This window comes from Cibotium barometz, chromosome 17, assembly GCF_041138505.1.
Source record: "Cibotium barometz isolate CiBa-2024 chromosome 17, ASM4113850v1, whole genome shotgun sequence".
Classification (NCBI taxonomy): Eukaryota; Viridiplantae; Streptophyta; class Polypodiopsida; order Cyatheales; family Cibotiaceae; genus Cibotium; species Cibotium barometz.
Window position 1 is genome coordinate 48,000,165 of NC_141062.1, and position 23,885 is coordinate 48,024,049.

Below are 23,885 nucleotides of genomic sequence, written 5' to 3' on the forward strand. Positions count from 1 at the left end.
CAATGCATTCACCTCATCAATGCTTATCTCCTTGTTAATGGAATTCAAAGTAGATCTCATGTATGACTATTGCCGATAGCTCCAAAACCGTGAAGTTAAATTTGACACTTTTGGTGATTGGGACGGGTCAAATGCTAAGCATTTGCTCATGTGTATACGTGTGTCGCCTTGGCAATACTTTAGTCCTTATTTGCTTTGCTAGCACTTTGGAATGGAGAATCAGACCTCAAATGTAAAACAGTGCTGGCTGGAAGCAAGTAGAGCCTGTCATGTGCACTCGTTGCGCTAAGGTACCACGTGGTCATACTTGTCATGTGCACTCGTTGCGCTAAGGTGCCACGTGGTCATACTTGTCCAGAAGTGCACAGTTACCTTTGGGATCAGGGATGAACATTGAGCATGTTGTGAGCTGTCTTTGTTTTGATGGGATTCACCTAGGAATGGGTGTGTATTTAGGGATTCTAGTGGGCTTAAGCAATGCTTGAGGTGGTAGAAAGGTCTGAGGGGACACCCAAGTGTATCCGCCGTTGGATCGGATCCAAAAGAGGAGAGTTTGATGTTGGGATCCATGGGGAAAGTGATGGGCTTACAATTTGATATCCTGAAAGCCTCTAGCAGCTTTGTAACATACCGCTGCCGAGAAATGAATATGCCATGTGAGCTTTGAAAAATCTCCAATCCAAGAAAGAAGTGAAGCAACTCAAGGTCTGTCATCTCAAATTCTTGACAGAGGGCAGCCTTTGTTTGAGCAATGTGTGCTAAATGGCTGCCAGTGATGATCAAGTCGTCCACATAGAGAATGATAAGAGTATACAACCCTTTATGGGGATAAATGTAAAGATTTGGATCAGCCGCTGCTTGAAACCCTTTTGTTGAAAGAAGCATCAAACTTCTCATACCAAGCCCTAGGGGCTTGTTTCAAACCATATAAGGCCTTTTTCAGCCTTAGGCCATACCTTTGGACCTTTGGAGCCAGTAACCTGAAATTTCGGGGGCTATTCCACATAAACTTCCTCCTTTAGCTCCTCGTTGAGGAATGCCGACTTGACATCCATTTGAAAGACGGGCCAATGAGAGCGTGGAGCAAGAGCAAGAACTGTCCTTATGGTCGCCATCCGAGCAGTCGGTGCAAAGGTATCATCAAAATCCATGCCATCTTTCTGAGAATAGCCTTTGGCCACAAGCCTAGCCTTGTGCTTATCAAGAGTCCCATCCGATTTGTACTTGGTCTTATACACCCACTTGACACGAATCACCTTCCACTTTACCGGTCTCCAAGTCTGATTCTGCTCAATAGAGTCAAGCTCTGCTTCCATTGCTTGCTTCCGAGTCGGTTTGGAAAGCGCCTTCCCAATATGAGTAGGTTCCGAGTTCTTCTGGATGCATGACATGAGTGCATAATTGATGCACAGATTCTCCTAAGATTATAGTTGCCAGGCATTTCATGAAATGTGTTTCATAAATGTTTCAGAAACTTTTCTTTCAAATCCCAGACGTTTCAAAAACGTTTCATACTAAGGAGGGGGGGTACAGGCCCCGAAATTTATATATAAGTTTATAATATGTAAAAAATATGTTGCCTTCCCTGGAAAACAATATTAAACATGCATCATTTACACATTAAAACATGTTTACAAGTTAAAACTAAAGAATCTAGGTGGCCCGGTTACAGTGGGTATCAAACCGACCAATTGACACAAATAAACTGCCAACATCAAGAATCAAGATCCGGATTCCATCATCAATAATGGCAACTACTCAAAACTCAAGAAATAATATGTAAAGCAGGCTAGTAGCATGCAGGTAAGAGTGACATAGTCCGCTGAGCACTCAAAGTGATCACAAAAAGTCTGAATCCCGAGGTGACACAAAAAAAAAGAAAACTGAAGTCTGAAATACACAAAGTAAAGTATGCTGATAGATGCAATTATGCATGACAAACAGTAAACTAGAGGGGCTTGATAGCCCCAAAGACTAGAGTCCTCAATTTGGAGTCTGGGCACTCAATCCTCAACATACTCGATGTTCTCATCAGCAGCCTCCTTGGTAGACCCAACGTCACTCTCAAAAGAGGATGATGTTGCCTCTGCTGCCGCACTCGTCTTAGCTCTGCTACATTGGTACTAGCACTTCCTGATAATGCTGGTGTTGATGCTCGTGTGGCATGAGCAGGTGCCATCAACTCCTCATACAACATGGCATATATGTCGTGCTCCTCTTGAGGAGTCCTTGGGACATCTTTCATCTTCTCAATGTCGATTTTATCAACATTGACTTGGCAAGGCTCTATTGGATTGTCTGACTGCCCAATTGGGTGGAGATTGCAATGGCAATACATCAACCGCTCCACTTGAGTAGTAGACAATTTGTTTCTCTTCTTTGTATGGAAGAGGGCCCATGTGCTCTAGTTCCTCTCACAAGGACCCGAACTGCAATCTTGTGACGGGACTCGAATGATGAGGTGTTTCTGCCATTAAAATACAGAAACTTTGTAAGTATAATCATCATTGATCAATGTATTATGTACATGTTATAACTTATAAGTTGAAATAACAGTCTTGTCTTTTAGAGTTGTACTCACCAAGTGAGGGCTACTGATCCCATACTTCTCCCACCATGAGACTGGCAGAAGCTGTCTCTCTTGCATGACAGTAGTCTGTCTACCGAATGCGTGGCTGGCATTCCGATACACTAGCCGCTCATCCTTCAAGTGTCTCATGAGCTCCACGTCTCCTATCCATTTCTGAATGTAACCATGCCATCCGTCTTCCAACTCTTCATTAACATACGGCGCCTCACTCCGCCAGAGACAATGCAATATGTGGGCAACTGCGTGGATTGGTCTATGGAACCAATCCCACCGGTCGTTCCAAACGCGTTGAATGCCCTCAATCTTGAAAATTAGCCATGAATGATCAAAGTTCTTAGCTAAAGCCTATGATACAAGTTACAACAAGAAGGTAGCTAGTTGGAAGTTCAAAGTTCAAACTTGGCATGTTGATTATCTCTCATTTGTCAAGAGAGTGCATCGGTTAAGAGCCTCTCCAATCCGGTCCATGAACTCGTACAAGTATCCAAGAGTGTTGCCCTCCATGTTAGTGATGCGAAGAACACTATAGATTGGTTGAAGAGTGCTCAACAAAGCCTTTGCCTCCTTCCATCAACCTTCTTTCATCACTTTGCGTGCAAAAGTAATTGCCTTTGGGTGCTCATGCTCCTCCCAACTCATCCACTCTCGGCAAACCACTGTGCGCATGAGTCCCTGTCGAACTCTCACTATCCTCTCAACCACAATGAACGTATATGCAAACCTGGTTTGTGAGGGCTTCAGAAGCTCAAGGTCACTATTGGCACGATACATTGCCAAGACCTTGGGCCTCTTGGTAACGAACTTCACCAAGCTATGCGCAGTGTCAAGGATGTCAGCAATCCACATAATCTTTGCAAGATCTTCAATGAGCAAGTCTAGGCTATGGGATGCACATGGAGTCCATACAATCTACGGGAACTCTCTAGCATCCGTCCCATAGAGACACAGGTGCTATCATTGTCAGTGACCACTTGCACTATGTTTTGTGGGCCTATCTCCATGATAGCTTGTCGGAGGTGTGATCATATAAACTCTCTTGTCATCACTGTCCCAGGCACAGATGCATCAATGGCATGCAAAAACATAGTGTCCTTGCAAGAGGACACCAAAACATTGTAATTTGTACACATTCCTCTTGCGCATATCTGACCACCCATCACATAACAATGTGCAACCATACTTGGTCCAAGTGGCTTTTAATGGCTCCATCTCCATCTCCACCGCCACTGCTTGTTGCTCTCTTCTGAGCTCTTTAGTGCACAAGGTCTCTTAGGAAAGTCCCTCCCACTAACATCCAATGCGGTTGATTGCCCTCATGGCCTTTTTCCATCATGTGGTGCACACAATGTGAAAAGACAAAGCGCATTCGATGAAAAGCCTAGTGAGTTCCCTAGTTGCATCTTTAATTGCTTGCTTGAATGCTTGCTCTCTTTAGAGAGGCTCTAGGTACTGCGGGCAAAGGGCTTCTTGTTGCTGTGGGAGTGGATGTTAGAATATGCAGCGAAGATGAAGACAAGATCTGAAAACACAAGAGCAAGTGCACTGCAGAAAAACACATCAATAGAGAGGGAGAGAGAGAGGCGTGTAACTCTGCTATATACACAAGAGAAAATCCCGAGATCAGAATACAAAGTGTGGGGGGCCATTTTATATGGCCCCTATCAGCCAGTCGGCCAGTAGAAAAGACAGCCGACATGAGCAAAAAGACCCACTACCTGATTTCCCTCCAGTCGGCCAGCAACATGCAGTCGGCAAGCACACAGGAAAAGTCGGGGAGAGGCAGAGACAGTCGGCCAGCATCTGGATCAGCCAATAGCCACAAGACAACCTCCCACACCTGGAAAAAATAGGGAAAAATATGGAGAGTGGGGAAAATTGAGAAAACACCTAAATCGGGCGGGCACACCCACAACAAGAGGCCTTGGTGTAAATATATAGACAGGAGATGACTGCTAACACTGGAACTACCAGCACCCTCGAATCTTGCTTGGCTCTATGCATCTTCCTGTGAACCCAACCGTGTTCTCTTTGATGCATCACCTGTATCCTCACTAGCTTAAATATCCTCAGGTGGAGGCCCACAACCGCGTCTTGCTAGTTGCTGTCTTTTCCATTCCTGTAGCTCGGCTTTGATGTTTGCAGGCACTAGTTTGCATGCACTAATGCCTTCCCCAGTTAAACCTGTGAAATGGACCTTGACACGGATTATAGACCCTCTTGAGCAAACCCTGCAAAAATTACATTTCCACTTTTGGGTGCCTGAACCACCATATCTTTTGGGTGCCTGAACCACCATATCTTGATACATGAGTACATGGCATCTTTAGTGCGAGACATCTTAACAAAGGCAAGGCAAGATTGGCACCCTGGCATGAAAACCCCCAAATTTTAATTTTGCAAAATCGAAGGAAAAAGGCACACATCAGCACAATTAACCTAAGAGATGGCGGGCATGGAACCTGAGAAGTGCGGGAGGAGTTGGAAGGGGCTGATTCGTGCAACGCAGGAGCTCCTTCAAAGGTCTTCACATGTGCATGTAGGCATTTTTTTTTCGAAAAACGAGGTCTTTGCATAAAAAACATTGAAATTGTACTTATCCTATGTGGAGACCAATGAAATGCGTTTCATTAGTATGAAATGTTTTGTTTCATTCATACAGAATGTAACGCGTTTCGTTGCAACTATGTTTGAGATGATGTCGTGGTACGCAATTGCTCCGATTGATGGGGACCCCTGTTGGAGGTGAAGGCAACCGTGCTACTCCCGAGTCTCGCAATGTCTGGTACAACCAATTGGGAATACGTGATCTCCCCATCTTGCTCTTGAGATGTAGCGTGCTGTGGACCATCCACTGAAATCTCCTCCTTTTGATCAATGTCGGATGATTCCTCTGCTTGAGGTGCTTGAGGATGTGTTGGGCCAAGTCAAGGAAGAGGAATAGGAGGATCCAACGAGGAACTAAGGAGAGGCTGAGTCGAGTTAGCCCTTGAAGATAAAGAAGTCCCCTCTGCAGTGGAAGATGAAGTCTCATCAACCACCACATCTTTGCTAACGACGATCTTCGAGGTTGTAGGATTGTAGAGCTGATAACCTTTGGATTCCGAGTTGTGACCAACCAAAATATGATGCTTGGACTCAGCGTCCAGCTTCCCCTTGTCACCATCAAATACATGAACAAATCCATCTGACCCAAAAACCTGAAAGTGAGAAACCATGGGTTTTCTTTCGAGGAAGGGGGTCTGCCCTAGAATAGAAGTAGTAGGGGATCTATTGAGTATATAAACAATAGGAGCAACTGCCTCCGCCCAAAGCATTTGAGGAAGACTCCGATGTTCCAACATTGTCCACGCCATCTCAATCACCGTTCGGTTCTTCTGCTCCACCGCGCCATTTTTTGAAGGAGTACCTGTGTTGGCAAACTCCCATTGAATGCTATGTAGCTCACAATACTGGTTAAACTGGTGAGAAGTAAACTCGCCTCCTTTGTACAGTCAAGACAGAGTGTCCCGAGTGTGTCTCCACCAGGGTTCTCCTGTTACCATATTATAGTAGTGATGTGTGTGAACACACTTAGGACCGCCGGGGCACTTTTTCCCTCACTAGGAGGTTTTTTCCCCCGTGCATTGTATATACGCCCATTATCTTCTAGGGCTTGTTATCTTTCATTTTTGGCACTCATAATACACTACTGTGTTGTGCTCAAGCTTCCTCATCTTCTTGAAGTTGTGTGTGCATTCCTACAACCCTAATTCCAACAATTGGTATCAGAGCAGGCTTCCTCCTCCCGGGCAGCATCACCAGCACCTGCCGCTTCATCTCCTCCGATTGCGACGAGGTTTCACGAGCGTCTGCAGGTTAGTATATGCCGTGGGATAGCCCGTAGGGCTTGGTCGTTTCAGAATTTTGATCTGAAGTCATTTCGCCCTCCGTTTTTGCATTCCAAGTATTGCGCAGGCAAAATCGTCCTACTGTGCAGATTTTCTGTCAAGATTAAAATCTGCAGGACAGGTGCCCATTCGTCTGTTTTGGGCTGTGCTACATAGCACAGGTCGATTTTATACAGGTTTACCTCTTACAGACAGCATTTACATCTAGTAGTACAGTCATTGGCCATGGCTGACAACAATGATGTATTCCGCATGTTGGCTGCTGAGGATAAGTTGGATGGCACCAACTATCCATTGTGGGCATATATGATGCGACATGTATTGGTAGCAAAGGGGTTATGGAACATTGTGCAGGGTATTGATGCACGTCCTATTGTGGCTGGGAATGCTGCAAACACATCAGAAACAGGTACTGTTGATGATGGTGCAGGCACAAGTGCTGTAGCAGCTGTTCGAGAACCACCACTTTCAGCAGAGCAGATTCGTTGGGATGGTAGAGATGCGCAGGCTCATGCCTTGATTGCGCTGTCTGTCAAACGTACCATTATCCCACATATTCGCTCCTGCAGGACTTCTAAGGATGCTTGGGATGTACTTGCCACATTGTATCAGGCAAGAAATGAGGCTCGTGTTGCTTATCTCCGAAAACAGTTGGAGAGTGAGCATATGAATGAAGGTGATTCTATGGATAGCTTTTTGACAAAGATCAAGGATTTCAAAGAGCAGCTCATTTCTGCAGATGAAATCCTGTCAGACAGTTCACTTGTGCAGACTGTTTTGAATGGTCTACCAGATTCTTATCAGGGTTTTGCTTCCACTCTTCGCTTGATGATGAAAGGCAATCCCAATGCCTTATCATTTGAGGAGTTAGTTTCTGTTTTGCTGCAAGAAGACCAGTCAAGGCAAAACAGGAATATTATGCGTGTCGCAGATCAAGCTTTCGTTGCTAGTCAGAGAAGCGGGAAAGGTAAAGCTGGCTTTTCTTCTAGTAAGCAGAAATCTGCAAATGCTGCGCAACCAAAGAAGGAAGACAAAGATGAGAAGAAGGGTGACAAACAGAAGACATTTTGCAAGTACTGTAAGGGAAATGATCATGTCATCAAAGCGTGTCCTAAGCTGGCTGCGAAAGAGGCTAAGAAGAAAGAGGCTGGTATGGCTGTTGTTGCAGATGCCTCTCCTTCTAACAATGAATCTGCTAATGTTGTGCTAGATACAGAATGGGCATTCAATGCGCAGTGCAGTTATGACCCATCTTTGCATGACACATGTATGTCTGCAGTAGATTCAGCTGTATGGTACTTTGACAGTGGTGCCACTAAGCATATCACCTCGCAGCGTAGTTTATTCACTTTCCTTGAGTCTGCTCCCACAGGGAATACTGTCACTTGTGCCAATAACTCCTCTTATCCCGTTAAAGGAGTTGGACAGATTGTGCTGAATGTTGCAAATTGCAACACCTTTACACTTTTTGATGCATTGTATGTGCCAGGGATCAAAAAGAATCTGCTGTCAGTCTCCGCATTTGCCAAAACAGGTTTGGTTGTAAAATTTGTGGATGACAGATGTACTGTTCATGATCTCTCTTGTGGCGACATCATTGTAGCATCTGGTTCACTATGTCGAGGGCTGTATAAGCTCAATATGGATGGCAAATGTGTAGAGGATTCAGCATGTGCTATTATGGATACGCAGGCTATTTCAGATGCAAAACTGTGGCATGCACGTTTTGGTCATTTGAATTTTGCAAGTTTGCTGCGCCTGCAGAAATCTGAAATGGTGTCTTCTTTGCCTAAGCTTGAGGCACCTGTCAAGCATGTTTGTGAGGGCTGCATATTGGGTAAAATGCAGCGTGCTTCCTTTCCCAAAGATGGATCAGTGAGAGCTGAACGCAGATTGCAGCTTGTTCACAGTGATGTTTGTGGTCCCATGCAAACTCCATCATTTGGAAACTACCTTTACTTCGTGACTTTCATTGATGATTTTACCAGGCATGCATGGGTATATCCTTTGAAGGCAAAGTCCGAAGTGTTTTTGTGCTTCAAACAGTTTTTGGTTATGGCTGAAAATGTGTCAGAAAGTAAGATGGGCACCCTCCGTTCAGATCGAGGGGGGGAGTATATGTCTTCAGAATTTAATGCATTTCTGGCTGAGCGTGGGATAAAACACCAATGTACAGTGCCGTATACACCACAGCAAAATGGTGTGGCTGAGAGAAAAAACAGGTCTCTCATGGAAATGGCAAGATGTATGGTTAAGAGTCAAAGTCTACCACATGGTTTTTGGCTTGAGGCTGTCATGTGTGCCACTTATGTACTAAACAGGTGTCCCACCAAAGCATTACAGGTTGTCACTCCATATGAGGCTTGGCATAGCCGCAAGCCATCTGTTGGCCATTTACGTGTTTTTGGTTGCCTGGCATATGCATTAGTGCCTGTGCAACATCGCAGAAAATTGGATGACAAAGCTGTCAAATGTATTTTTGTTGGATATAGTGCTGAGAGCAAAGGCTATCGTTTGTATCATCCACAGACAAAGCGCATTTTGGTTAGCCGTGATGTTGTATTTGTGGAAGATGCAGTTCAGCCCTTGGTTTCATGTACTAAGGAGACAGATATCAGCTCACGTGATGTCTATGATACATTGTTGCCTCTTTTCAGTGGTGCACAGTCAAGTGCAATACCTCATGAGGCAGTTTTTCAGCCTATGCAGGTTTTAAATGATGGCACAGATCAGCCTATATCTGATGCAGATGTGCATGATGCACTTGAGGATGAGAGACAAGAGATTGAGGGCTCTAGGAATATGCCTAGATGGCTGGTGCAGACTTTGCGTGACAGCAAGTTGGATGCCCCTTTGTCTAGTCGCACTCGTTCTGGCTCTCATGGTGCCTCTTATGCGTCAGATTGTTATGCATTGGCTGTTTCTAGTATGTGCGATGAAAGTGAGCCTGTTTCATTTGATGAGGCACAAAGTTCAGAAAATTGGATGGCTGCTATGCAAGCAGAATACGATGCTATTATGAAGAATGGTACATGGTCTTTATGTGACTTGCTCCCTGGCAAGAAGGCCATTGGCACTAAGTGGGTATACAAATTGAAGCGTAAGCCTGATGGCACAGTGGATCGCCATAAGGCTAGGCTTGTTGCAAAAGGTTATGCTCAAGAGAAGGGCATTGATTTTGATGAAACTTTTGCTCCCACATGTCGTATGACCACTGTTCGTAGCATCTGTGCATTAGCAGCTCATAATGGTTGGAATGTACATCAGCTGGACATAAAGACTGCGTTCTTAAATGGAGATTTGCATGAGGAGGTGTATGTATCGCAGCCTCGTGGTTTTGTTCAAAGAGGGCAGGAAAACAAAGTGTGCAGGTTAAAAAAGGCTTTATATGGTTTAAAGCAAGCTCCACGAGCTTGGTATGAAAAAATACATGCATATTTGACTGCACATGGGTTTCAGAATAGTCCAACAGAAAGCACTTTGTATGTTAAACGTGTGGATGGTGTACATCTAATCATTGCTCTCTATGTCGATGACATGCTGCTCACAGGACCAAATGAGAGTCATATTGCTGATTTTAAGGCTGATTTGAATGCCTCTTTTGAGATGTCAGATTTGGGGCATTTGCATCATTATTTGGGGATACAATTTAAGCAGTGTGATGGAGGTATTGCTTTGTGTCAGACAAAGTATATTGAAACATTGTTGCGGAGATTTGGCCTTGAAGACTGCAAGCCTATTGCTACTCCAATGGAGACAGGTTTGAAGTTGAGTCTTCATGATGCTGGAGATCACTTTGATGTCACACTCTATCAGACAGCTGTTGGTTGCCTCATTTATGTATGCATTACGAGGCCAGACATTCAGTTTGCAGTCTCACAGGTGAGCAGATTTATGCATAGCCCAGGCATTAAGCATTGGCAGGCAGTGAAGCGTATCTTTCGCTATTTGAGTGGTACTCGGCATCTTGGGTTGTTTTATCCCAAGGGGGGATCATTGCCGCCAGATTTACATGTTTTTTCAGATTCTGACTGGGCTGGTTGTTATGACACACGCGTGTCCACGAGTGGTTTTTGCTTCATGCTTGGAAGCTCATGCATATCATGGTTGAGCAAGAAGCAGCCTACTCTGGCCACTTCTAGTTGTGAAGCTGAGTACAGGGCAGCTTTCACAGCTACGGTTGAGTGTGTGTGGCTCAGACGCCTTATGGCTGATTTGGGTGTTGGGCAGCCATCTGCCACCACCATCTTCACTGACAGTCAGAGCGCATTGGCAGTTGCGCGGAACCCAGTGTTCCATGCTCGTACGAAGCACATTGAGGTGCACTACCATTATGTCAGGGAGAGACTCTCTGCAGGAGAGATCAGTTTGGCTTATGTGCCAACACAGGATAACCTTGCAGACCTTTTTACAAAGGCTCTGCCTCGTGAGAAGTTCGAAGCTTTTCGCAAAGCTTTGGGCTTACTCCCTTTTGTGGATTCGTCCACATAGCTAGACACTTCCCTATACATGAGTGCTAGCTCTTGTTCACCGCATCACTCCAGGGGGGATTTGTTACCATATTATAGTAGTGATGTGTGTGAACACACTTAGGACCGCCGGGGCACTTTTTCCCTCACTAGGAGGTTTTTTTCCCCGTGCATTGTATATACGCCCATTATCTTCTAGGGCTTGTTATCTTTCATTTTTGGCACTCATAATACACTACTGTGTTGTGCTCAAGCTTCCTCATCTTCTTGAAGTTGTGTGTGCATTCCTGCAACCCTAATTCCAACATCTCTATGTTTGGAATCTGTTGACAGTTTCATCTTTGGATTTGAGAAAATAGGCCCAAGTATACCGGCTAAAATCACCAACCAAAAGAAAAACATATGGAGTGCGCACCAGGCCGCACAAATTCGCATGGAGGTGCTGTAGCTCGCCGTGTAGCCTGTGATATGCAGCGGAAGTCTTTGTATTGGAAGATCCTGTCACACAAATGCTCACACCGTCTTCTGTATCCTGAGTTTTGTGAGTTTAGCAATCCATTTCAATACTTCAAACTTTAAAGAGATGAGAGAGAGATAGATGAGAACTGCACACCAGATTGGGTCCCGAATTATCCACTGAAGGGCCCCCTATCCCGATAACAAGATAGTATTTGCTTTATTTCTTTAGAGAGAATGACTGTGGACTGTAGATAAGCCAAACGCAAGATCTCGGAGGATCGGAGATTGGCTGAACTGTACATGGCTGTAGAAACACCTCGATGAACTGATCTCGAGCCTATGCACTCTTCCCAAGGGCATGAGGAAGGGCTGCACACCTGAGGCTGAGAATAGAAGAAGGTGGACTGTTCTACGCTATGTTGGAATGCTGAAAACACTTATGAATGCTGTGTTACCTTCACCAGATGACTGCTGCATGTATGTGTTAGAAGGAATGATCCAAAGTCATGTCAAATGAACTAAGGTTGAAGGGTACTTCATGGCCTAAGGTTAAAGGCAATGTAAAAGCTAGAGGATCAAGTAAATGAGGTAGATTCTGTCATGACATAACTGATGATGTATGTAGTACCTCTTGTGTATGTGAAAGGACAATGACCTTTGGGGAGATGGAGAGATTTTAGGAGATGCCTTTTGGCTCTTTGTAAAGGTTGTATCATGCCTATTTAAGAGGCTATTCCTAATGAAGAAACACGAATTCTATTGCCCCATTCATGTTGTTATTATGCTGTGATTAAGTCTCCCTAATCATGCTTAACTAGTGCTTAATTACTAGCTTTATGATATGGCTCATTTCCATCCACCATAGCTCATCCATTGAGTATGAGATCAAGCTCATTCATACATTTAGTATTCTAACATGGTATCAGAGCCACATTTCATTCCTAGGCCTAGTTATCATCATCATCTTCAAGGCATTAAACCATGGTCTTCATTTTCATCAAAATGAAGCTTTCCATTGAAGCTTCAACTACATAACCCTGGTCTTTTGCTGATTGCGGGCTGAATACTCAACCATTTCACAAACTTTTTGGTGCAAAAGAAAGCTAAGAGGCGGCGCTTTCAGCGTGTAGCTGCCCGTGAGTTCAATCGCCAGCATCACGTCGCCATTACGCCTGCAAATCGGCGCTTTTTTTCTGCAAAAATCGGCTACAGCAGGAGATATGGTCCATGGTTTACTAATTCCTTTGGTGAGCACTTTAGCAATGTTATGAAGCTTATACATATTGAATTTCATGAGCATTGATGCACTGTAGCTGCTGCTTCAAGTCATTCATCAGTTTTCAAAGTGTCTGGAGTGTTGAGGCTCATATCAGTGATTTACTCACTTGTTTTGGATGGTGTTGAGCTCAATAGCTTAGCAAATCACTGCTATTCATTGTGTTCAAAGCATTTTAGGTGAATCATTTGGGAAGACCTTCAATGAAACACTCAAAGTCAACTCTGTTTTAGGGACAGCCTTCATATGAATGGATAAGGTTTGAGCTAATCCAATATGATTTTGTACTTCACTATCATATGGTATTGTGATGATGTAATAATAAACATCACAATTTAAAATCCTCTTCAACATTATCATGACGGAAAGTGATGCAGAATCCTCAAATGAATCATATGTGAGAAAATCCCTCAAAAGCACAAGAAAATTCAGAAAGCCTAGGATGCGGGTAAAAACTAGAACCTACTACTATCATCATGCTAGAGCTTTAGGGTTTGGGGAATTTCTAAGTAACAACATACACTTGTATGGTGATGGTGCCTTCTAGTTTTTGAACTCTCTTATTTCTCATGAGACTAGACACTGCCATTGTTTGGTAAGACCTTCTCATGGAGATGTCATCTCAAATCCTCATTAAAAAATTCAATGGCCATGACTTCCACACATGGCAAGTCAAAATGAAGTTTTTGTTGATGAAAGATGGTGTTTGGGGCATCGTCAATGGATCTATACCTAAGCCCAACACTAGAGAAGGGGAAATCTCATGGCAAACCAAGGATGAGAAAGCTCTTGCTCTCATTGCTCTTGGATTGGAAGATAGTTACATTCATTACATTGGTAATGGTAACTCGTCACAAATAGCTTGGAACACACTTGACAAATCTTTTGGAGCACAAGGTCTACACAGTAAAATCAGTTTAAAGGTTTACTTTTACAGCTTGGAGCTAAAAATGGAAGAGACACTTGCGTCTCATATCAACAAAATGAAGAGCATAATGGCTCAACTAGAAGCCATAAATGAAACAGTCAAAGAAAGTGATGCCATTGCTATACTTCTCAAATCTATGCCTCCTGAATATGACACCATAATGCCCACTTTGAAGTATATGCATGATCCCACTTTAGAAGGCATTGAAAGTGTCCTTCTAGAAGAAGAAAAGAAACTTAAAGGAAGGGCCACCACAGAATTTATGACTCCTGCATATCTTGTTCAAAAACAAAATGGTAAAGCTCTTCAATGCTCACATTGTGGAAGAATGGGACACACCATAAAGAACTGCTACCACAAAGACAAACCAAAGCGTCAATGCACCATTTGTGGAAAGCCAGGACATCTAGCAGACAAATGCTACAGCAAAGTGGAAGCAAACATTGCTAGCACTTCAACCAATGCAGCCAACACTACTACCACCGAACAATGTAATCATATATCCACCTCTTATAATGATGAAGAGGTACCTGATGATGAATGGGCTTTCTAAAGCCATGATGATGCACTCCTTTACTCAAGATGTATGTTCACCTCTGACCACTGATGATGTAGGTCATGTGATATGATGTATGCTCACAGTTCTCCTACGTTGGCCATGTAGCCCATAAGGGGGGATTGATGGGAGTGTTGGGTCTCCATGCCCAACTCATGATGGTGCACATGAGGCACAATGTTCATGGATATGGAGTATTGGAGAGACATGTTTTCATGTTTATGTTTTTTTTCAGTTTTTAGAGCTATGCTCCCTATGAGCTATGCTATCTCTTTCATGCAATGTAGAGCTATGCTCCCTATGAGCCATGCTATTTTCTTTTATGCAATGTATTGGTCAAGGAAGGGTATTACACTATGACATGCCTTGATCAAGGAAGGGTGTTAGAAGGAATGATCCAAAGTCATGTCAAATGAACTAAGGTTGAAGGGTACTTCATGGCCTAAGGTTAAAGGCAATGTAAAAGCTAGAGGATCAAGTAAATGAGGTAGATTCTGTCATGACATAACTGATGATGTATGTAGTACCTCTTGTGTGTGTGAAAGGACAATGACCTTTGGGGAGATGGAGAGATTTTAGGAGATGCCTTTTGGCTCTTTGTAAAGGTTGTATCATGCCTATTTAAGAGGCTATTCCTAATGAAGAAACACGAATTCTATTGCCCCATTCATGTTGTTATTATGCTGTGATTAAGTCTCCCTAATCATGCTTAACTAGTGCTTAATTACTAGCTTTATGATATGGCTCATTTCCATCCACCATAGCTCATCCATTGAGTATGAGATCAAGCTCATTCATACATTTAGTATTCTAACAGTATGGATGATGCACAAAAGGCTGGATACTGATGCAAACTGTTGATTCAGGGCTGGAAACTGATGCAAACTGTTGATTCAGGGCTGGAAACTGCTGTGGACAGAAACGCAGACCTGTACTGATGCTGCTGGACAGAAACGCAGGTATGCTGCTGTACGGCTGGACAGAAAACACAGATCTGCTGGCTGAAACCTGGCGTTGAACAGGGGCTGGTTTGTAATCTGTATCAAGGCCTGAAGTGATGCTGAATGCAGGCTGATTTGATGCTGATGGCAGGCGCCTAGGGCTGACTGAAGCAAGGGGTTCTCAAGGGGCTGGAGAAGCAAGCTTATGAGCTCCAAGGACTGGATTAGTCTAGGGCTGAAGGCAAGGATACTCCTAGGGCTGAGGAGGAGAGCTCTTAGCACAATGAAGACTGAATGAATAACTAAGCCCTATGCAAGCCTATTTATACTAACTGGAGGTTGGTCATTTAATAAAGTTTATATTTATAAATGCCCAATAATGCAAATAATGCTAAATAAATACTATTAAATATGGAAAAAATACCAGATAAATCCTAGTAAATTCCCTAAGGCTTCTGGGATGTTCTAAATGATGCACATGCATATGAATGCATATTATGCAGGATGCAGAGTGCTTTTTGATGCAAACCCTAAGGCTTCTACTGACTCTACATGCATGAATGATTCTCTCCAAGTGGGTTAAGGGACTTGACTGACTGACTGACCCGCTAAGGCTGAGGAATGACCTACGTAGCTCGTGCCTGACTTATCCTGGACTGAGGATGTACAATGGGGTCACGGCGTATGACAATTATCATCCTATTGGGTTCGAAAACTATACAACTATTGCACTTCTGATGATGAGCCATCTTGTCACCATGCACTGAGTGCAGAGTGCATGTGACATAGCCTTCTTTGGAAAGGCCTCCCAATGTTGTTTCCCTTTGAGGCAAGTGACTAGGGCCCTCGCGTGTGCCACATTTGGCAATCCATCCACTAGCCTCTCTCGAAAAGCCTTCCGCAAGGCCTTCAAATGAAGATGTCCAAATCTAGCATGCCAAAGATCACTTGTGCAGGTATTGTGTGAGAATAAAGAGCTGTGAGTTTATAGAGGCCATGTCCTCGATGCCTTGCCAAAGTATCTTGCCAGTGAGAGGGTCCCGAATGATCATAGGGTCCTCCATAAATTCTACCTTAGTACCCAATTTGCAAATCTCATGTACAGAAAGGACATTGGCAAGTACGTGGCAGTTTTTAAAAACATTTTGGGTCAAAAAAACCCGTCGTCGTTGATTTTAGTCGACTTATGCAAAGTGCGAACGCAGCCATTCCTCTCATTGATATAGACATTGTAGCGAGAGATGATGATGTGCGGTGCTAGCCGTTGCGGTCACCGCCATTGCAGAGCGAGAGCTAAGAGTATGATAGCGAAGGAAACATGTTGATAGATGGAGATCTTGAATCTTCATCTTCTTCATCATCTGATGGTGATGAAGTGGATCGATCATTGAACACTCTGCAATGTGCAGTGATAGTGACACTAGTGACTAGAACTATTATTTTTGGCTTCTCTAGATAGTAAACTTTCTTTTAACTTTTAAATTTTGATTGATTGCTTATAGTATGTAACCCATGGCATTTGAGTCATGGGTTCTGAATGCTTGAGTGATTCCATTTCATGAAACCTATTTATGCTTTTGTTTACTGAGAGCTCTCATTTTGGTAATTGTGTTGTTGTTCAGAAATGAATTGTTTTTCAAATTTAAAGTTCATGGTTTTTCATTCATTTTTCTGTATATATATATACACGCTATATAGTATATTTTTTTATGTTTTCACGTACCTCAAAATCTCAACCCGTACTTGAATGCGTATCTTACGTACTTGATTCGTACCGTACTTTACGTACCTTTCCACCTTGCCCTTTGCCAAGACTGGGGAAAGTAGAGTTATCTCCAATGGCAACTCTGTCGTTGTGTTGTTGCAGTTCATCAAGCCAATCCTTGTGATAAGTCATGTGCTGTGTGGCACCGTTGTCCAAAATCCACCGAGGAGAGTGGGAACAAGAAGGGAAAGCCTGCTCAACCATTGGAGGGGGAGTCTTGGACTTGAGATCAATCAAGGTGACGAAAGTTGACTTCTCGACAACTTTGCCCCTTTGTCCTTTGACTTCCCTTCCGAATCCCGCATGCAACTCTGGCATTGTCGCCATAAGTGTCCCTGTTTGGAGCAATAATCACAAATCTTCTGGCTGCCAAAAGAATTAGAAGTTGAAGACCCCTTTGGCTTTGCATCCTTGGAGTCCTTAAAGTCCTTGGAGGGAGGTGCCCCACCATTGCCTTTGTTAGGCTGCGTCCAATGAAAGCCTGGTAATTTGCTCTCCTGTTCAAGGACCATAGGCACCAACTCATCTTAGGTGATGGTTTTTGTCCGTCCTGAGGTAAGAAGTGAAAAATAGAAGATCTCATATTGTGGGGACAACTAAGCAAGTAGTCGGATGGCCATATTCTCAGTGGAAATCTCCTTCCTACAACCAAAAATCTCAGATCACAATGACTCTAGTTTGTTGATGTGATCCCACATGGAAGTAGAACCAGTGAGTGAAAGCTATAACATTTGAAGCTCTAGGGAACTCTCTTCATGGGTGTCTTTCGGTCATAGATGTCGGAGAGTCTCTTCCAAGCAACATGTGCTATAATGGAGTTCTATTTGTCTCATGGCTTCATGATGTTTTTGGCAAAGAAGAAGAGCTAAGTATTCTTTGAGGTTACTAAGCTATTACTTTTTGATTCTTCATGGTTTATGTGTTTTGAACACCTAACCCTTGTGTGTAAATGCAAGAAGAAATGTTGTATGTTTTTCTTGAATGTGTTTAAGGAAAAATGCCTTTCATGGCTGAGAAGCCTAGAATCTAGAGGTCCCAATCATGGATTAGTTGGGTTTGTCTCTCATAAAGGGTCGATCCAAGATGGCATCATAGGTAGCATTACGAAAGTGCATGACCACAAATGTGAGGTGGAATGTCATGTCACAGACTTTGACCTTGAGGTCATGCACTAGGCCCATGGATTTTGTAGAGTTATATCTACAAGCTTGATCACCAATTTGGTGGCCCTAGTTTTCCCAACATGTTTGTGTGAGGATGCTTACCCCAGCACCTCCATCTAGGATGTCTTTGACCACATGTCCGCTATAGGAAAAGGGCAATGCTGTGTTTGTGTCATCACCTTCAAAGTATTGGCCTAGTACATTGACGCAAATTGTTGGTGCACCTTTGTGTTTTGGGTGGTGGTGATGGAGTAAGTCTGGATGATGGAACTCAAGGATAGCAATATATGACATGGTTATATGTATATATACATATATATACATATACATATATGTATATGTACATATACATATACATATATGTATATGTACATATACATATATGCATATACATACATACATACATATATACATATACATACATACATACATACATACATACATACATACATACATACATATATATACATACATACATACATACATACATACATACATATATATGGTCATCTTTTGCATTCTTTAGTTTGATGGCTTTATGGACTTATGGCTCCCTTTAATGGGATGAATTCTTTTCATGGCTCCCTTTATTGAGATGGATTATTCTTTTGGCTCCCTTTATTTGGGATGCATTGGACTTATGAAACTCATGGTTATCTCATGGATTGAGGATTTCTATTGGCGGTTGAAATGCCTGTAAAACTATTGGTGGCCGAAATGCCTATAAACTATGTGTAGCAGAAATGTTTATGGGGCACCGGGATATCTATGTCTGTGAGTGATTCTTTTTTTATGTTACACACTAGAGTCCACCTCTCCTCCAAGGTGTGTGGTCAGAGTACCAACACGGAGTGCAAGTGGTAGAGTGGACATGGCGTCTGGTTGCCAGGGGACTTATGTCTACGCCAAGGGTCATGTGGACTGACACCTTGTTGGCAGGGGACTTATGTCTACGCCAAGGGTCGTGTGGACTGGCACCTTGTTGGCAGGTGTTAAAACCCTAAGATCTCTCTAGATAATTGTTATGCATAAACATGCATTAATCAGGCATAAACTCATCCACCCGACCACCCCCGAGCCCAAGGGATGCACACATGAAATATAATGAAATACATCATACCTTTACCTTGATGTCCCATACCATCAAGAGGTATAACTCCAATCCAATAGTATGTAGCTATAGTGTGAAATGGTAGGTGAGTAGATATGATCCTCTATACAAGAGACCATAGCCTAAGCCTTCAAGCCTCCCTTGAGTGTGTCCCATGCCCCTATTATATAGGAGGGCTCTCAAGTGACTCTTGACTCTCCATTTCCCATGTGTGACCCTTGAATGCTTGACCCTAACCTTAACCCTTAAGGTTAGTCCTAACCCATGCTCTACTAGAGCTTGTTCCCATGCTCCCATGCTCACAAGCCTAATGTGGGTTAGCCTCCTAGTATATGCACACATAATGTGTATATAACATACTTCCCCTCTCTCAAAACATTGCACTCTTGCAATGAAAAGAAGGAGAACTGCGCTAAACAATCTCAACCGACTCCCAAGTCGAAACCTCTATTTCTCTATCTTTCCACCTAATTTTAACCTCAAGGATTAGTCAACTAGAAAGTTTCCTTTCCCTGAATTCAAGTACCTTATGAGGTTCATGTGGAACATAGGATAATTCTTCGACTTCAACGAGTTCTTGAGAAGTAACTATGTTATCCTCACCTCCCAGTTTCCCTTTCAATCTATCGATATGAAAGACCGGATGAACTCTCAGTTCATACGCAACCGTGGCAATCCGATGTATAAATCGAAATGGACCACAATATCTAGGAGATAAATTCGAGCGTTTTCCTTTTGACAAAGTCTGAAAATCTTTAGGAACTTTGAAATAAACCAACGCTCCTGGTTCAAAAGACCAAATTGAGTGTCTTCTATCAACATAGAACCGTGCCCTAGTCTGAGTACTCCTGGTAGAATTCCGAGCTTCGGTCAGCATTTCTTGCATATCACGCAAGAAATCCCTCGATGCATCAAGCTTGATGTCCTTAAGACCGATATCAATAGTGCCCTGGGTTGATACCCATACATAAGCATGAACGGACTAAAGACCGATATCAATAGTGCCCTGGGTTGATACCCATACATAAGCATGAACGGACTAAAACCAATAGCCGTATGTTTAAAACTATTATAGTCAAATTCCAGCTTAAGACCGATATCAATAGTGCCCTGGGTTGATACCCATACATAAGCATGAACGGACTAAAACCAATAGCCGTATGTTTAAAACTATTATAGTCAAATTCCATCATTGAAAGATAGTTTTTCCAATTTGATGCTTTTCCAGAGACATATGCACGAAGCATATCCTCTACAATCTGATTCATACGCTCTGTTTGCCCATCAGACTGCGGATGATTATAGGAATTCATACTCAAAGTAATTTCCTTGTTATAAACCATTCGGAATAAAGTAGGAAAACATGACATTATAACAGCAGGAACCAGGTATCCATCGGCGACCTGACGTACCCACATCTGCACATGGAAAAATCGATGTCCGGAGTTACCCATATTAACATAAAGAGTCATCAACGTCTTGATGAGTCACATATGTCCATCCGTAAACCATCAGGTTGATCAACAAGTGAAAATGCCGACGAGATTACACTCATCAATACATGATGCAGGCTATAGATAAAAGAAGTCTATCCAGATAATGCCCACACAACAACTTTAAATGAATTCAGAAAATGAGATTGTCTCTGAATATTGAGATCAACATGCTAAGTGATGTAAGCAAAGCAACAATCTTGAGCCCAAATTATCCCATAAGATAATATATGTAAGGGATCACTAGCGTCCCATACCACCATGATACCACCCATACATACCTTATTAATTTGAAACTCCCTAGTATGCCGTCTAGGAGATATGAATAAAATCCTTTATAACAGAAATTCACATACTAAAACCTGTCTCTATATTCCTGAGACCACATTAAAGAATAACTCTTTCCGAGTACATCATTAGAAAAGAATTTTGAATTATTGGCGCCTTTCTAATGATAACTATCCAATAAACTCAATAAAGTTAGGGTAGAAAAATAACAATTCACCTAGATATATTAGCAACTAGGTATCTAAGTTGCAATATGTATAAAAGTACAAGGAACATAGTCCAAAATTATGTGCAAAAAACGAAGGCAAATGCTACCTTCAAAGCACATGATATTATCCAAAATATTAAAAGATCCTTATGAAACCATGGATAAAAGCGTAGAAGCTCCTCGAATCCAATGCATGCCATCTAATGGACATTAATCATGCCAAAAGAAGCATTAAAATTGGTGGTCAATGTCACCAATTGGCCGACCATTTGGTCCATCTCCAGTTTTTGCGTCTCATTCACTTGAGGCCAGGCCGGTGTCTCGTGTGAAGAGGCCAGTATTTTGCTGACATGGATGGAAGCCAGACTGGTGCCACCCGTGTGTTAGCATCATGGTGTCGTATGGACGGGAGCCAGACTAGTGCCACCCGTCTATGACCTGGACTGTGTTCGACCCATGGGATTGTCACGCCATGGAAGAGCCAGTATTCGTGCTGTGTTTTGCTTATGGGACTGTCACACCATAGGGAAACTCGTGCGTGGAACTGTGTCTTACCTATGGGACTGTCACTCCATAGGAAGACCAGGTTTTTATGTTTTACGTCGTGCCAGTTTTGTGCCGACAGATATTTTGTACTTGCTCCATGAACGGGAGATATGTCCATGTTACTATTTGCACATGCACACATGTTTTGCATGTTTGAAACTGTTTTTGCATGACATGTATTTGTGTGTTTGCCTGCTTGACGTGTTACTTACTGAGCGGGGACGCCTGCCAGTGAGTCGTGAAGTTTGCTTTGTATTCTGACGAGTTTTGGTGCATGTGAACAGGTGGTAAGTATGTCGCACATGTTGTTTTTAATATTTTATACTAACCCCTTTGTTTTATAAGGTTAAGTGTTCACATTCATTTAATGTGGGCACCACTTTGGGCACCCTCTTAGGGGCCAAGGTGGGGAGCCCCACTTAAGTGAGTGTGGGGGTGGGCATGGTCACCCACCACACCCTTTTGGAACTGGCCACCCACATGCAAGCGTGGGGGGGCCCAGCCAAATCAATTTGTTAAACTCCACCTTCAATTTTATAAAAAAGAGCCATCACCCTTCGTGAAGGATAGCTGGGCGTTCATTTCCACGCTTTCTTCAGATTGTTCCATCGCATGTTCTCCCAGGCGGTTGTGCGCTTCACCTGCCTCTCCCATATAGACGGCGCATGCTTTACCTCTACAGCTGGCGACTGCATCTAAGGCTGCTGGCTGCGTTTCTGTATAACTAGGCGGCCATCTCTTCGATCGTGGCTGATGGCTGTACACGCTTCAGGTGACTGCGCTAATCCTTCAACAGGCGGCTGTATTCTCTGCACACCCAGGCGACTTTCGAACTACCCCCCAGGCGGCTGTGTGCATGATCACGAGCCCATAGCGTTTCTCTCTTGGGCAGCTGCACTACTAGTTGCTGCACTGCACAGCAGCCGGCTGTGTATTCATCAGCAGCAGGCTGTGTGAACATCTCCAACACGCTGTATCCTGCAGCTAGGCCTTTTTTTTGTCTACCACCAGCAGGCTGTGCTTCAGCAGGCGGCTGTCCACACCAAAAGGCTATACTTTACTCCAGGCAGCCACTTCTCTCAACATGCTGCTGCATCATGGTGTTTCTCTCAAGTAACTGCGTACTGACACCATGAATTCTGGTCTGCCAACTACAATCCACAAGTAAGTGAATTTTAGATTTAAGTAAAGTATTTTGTGTTTAAACCTGATAAGGGATTCCCGACTCCCTATACGGCCAACACCCGTTCGGTGCCGGGTTGTCCAAGCTCTATTGGAGAACCTCGGTCCAAAGGTGCTGAGATCGGGAGAGCCAGGCGTTAGTACGAGAGTGCCTGTTTGTGCGTGGTCTCGGAACACCAGTGAGGTGCTCTCCGCGGAGTCCAGTGAAAGCACAGGACTGTAGAGACTGGACCACGCTAGTGGTCATTCTGCTTCGAGCATCTACATCGAACTTCGACTTCGAGCCTATTTGTTTGGTACTGTTTTCATATGTACATGGACATCATCTGGTTCTTGGAACCCATGGAGCATTGTATTTGTTAAATACTCCCAATAAATATATCATATATTGAGAGGGGGGTCGGCCCGTTCCGGCCCCAGTGCTGGTGTCCATCTTTCCATTTCATTTCATTTCAAATTCAAGTTGTTTTTAGTTGTTCATTTCAAATTTGTGGTTTTAAAGTTGTGCTATTAAGCGTGTGGGTGTCCAACGGAGTCTTCCCACTTGACGGGATCGGTTTCAATGGTATCAGAGCACGGTTGTTTCCCTTTTCGTAGTGGGCAAACGAACCTGAAAGGGTTATTGATAGTGAATCAAAGGGTCAACCATCTCCAGGAAAGACAGTTATGCTTGAACAAGAGCCTGATGCTATGAGGGTTGAAATGGAACATATGAGAAAACTTTTGCAGGCTCGAGAGCAAGAGTTAAAGTTTTTGCATGAAGATCCCCATGTGCAAAATGCTATTGAAGCCAGGAAGGCTGATGCAATGGTAGATGTAACTTTCGAATCAATGGCTCGTGAAGTGGGCAAGAAACCAAGGGAGTTGGCACTTGCCTACCTCCTCCGCAAAGGTGATATCAAAGAGGGGGATGACGGAGAGCTGAAATTCAGAAATCCACCTCGTTTGAAGGAAAGGCTGAAATCTTTTATGCAAAAGGAAGAGGTGACAGTCACCTCTCGACATGCATCCTCTCCACAAGGC

At 43.4% G+C, this 23,885-nt stretch overlaps 1 protein-coding gene across 1 annotated transcript in view; it reads left to right on the forward strand.

The window, feature by feature from the left end:
- The window catches only part of LOC147630108 (DNA gyrase subunit A, chloroplastic/mitochondrial-like), a 128,237-nt gene that overhangs the window by 1,408 nt on the left and 102,944 nt on the right, over positions 1–23,885 (forward strand). The window lies entirely within an intron of this gene.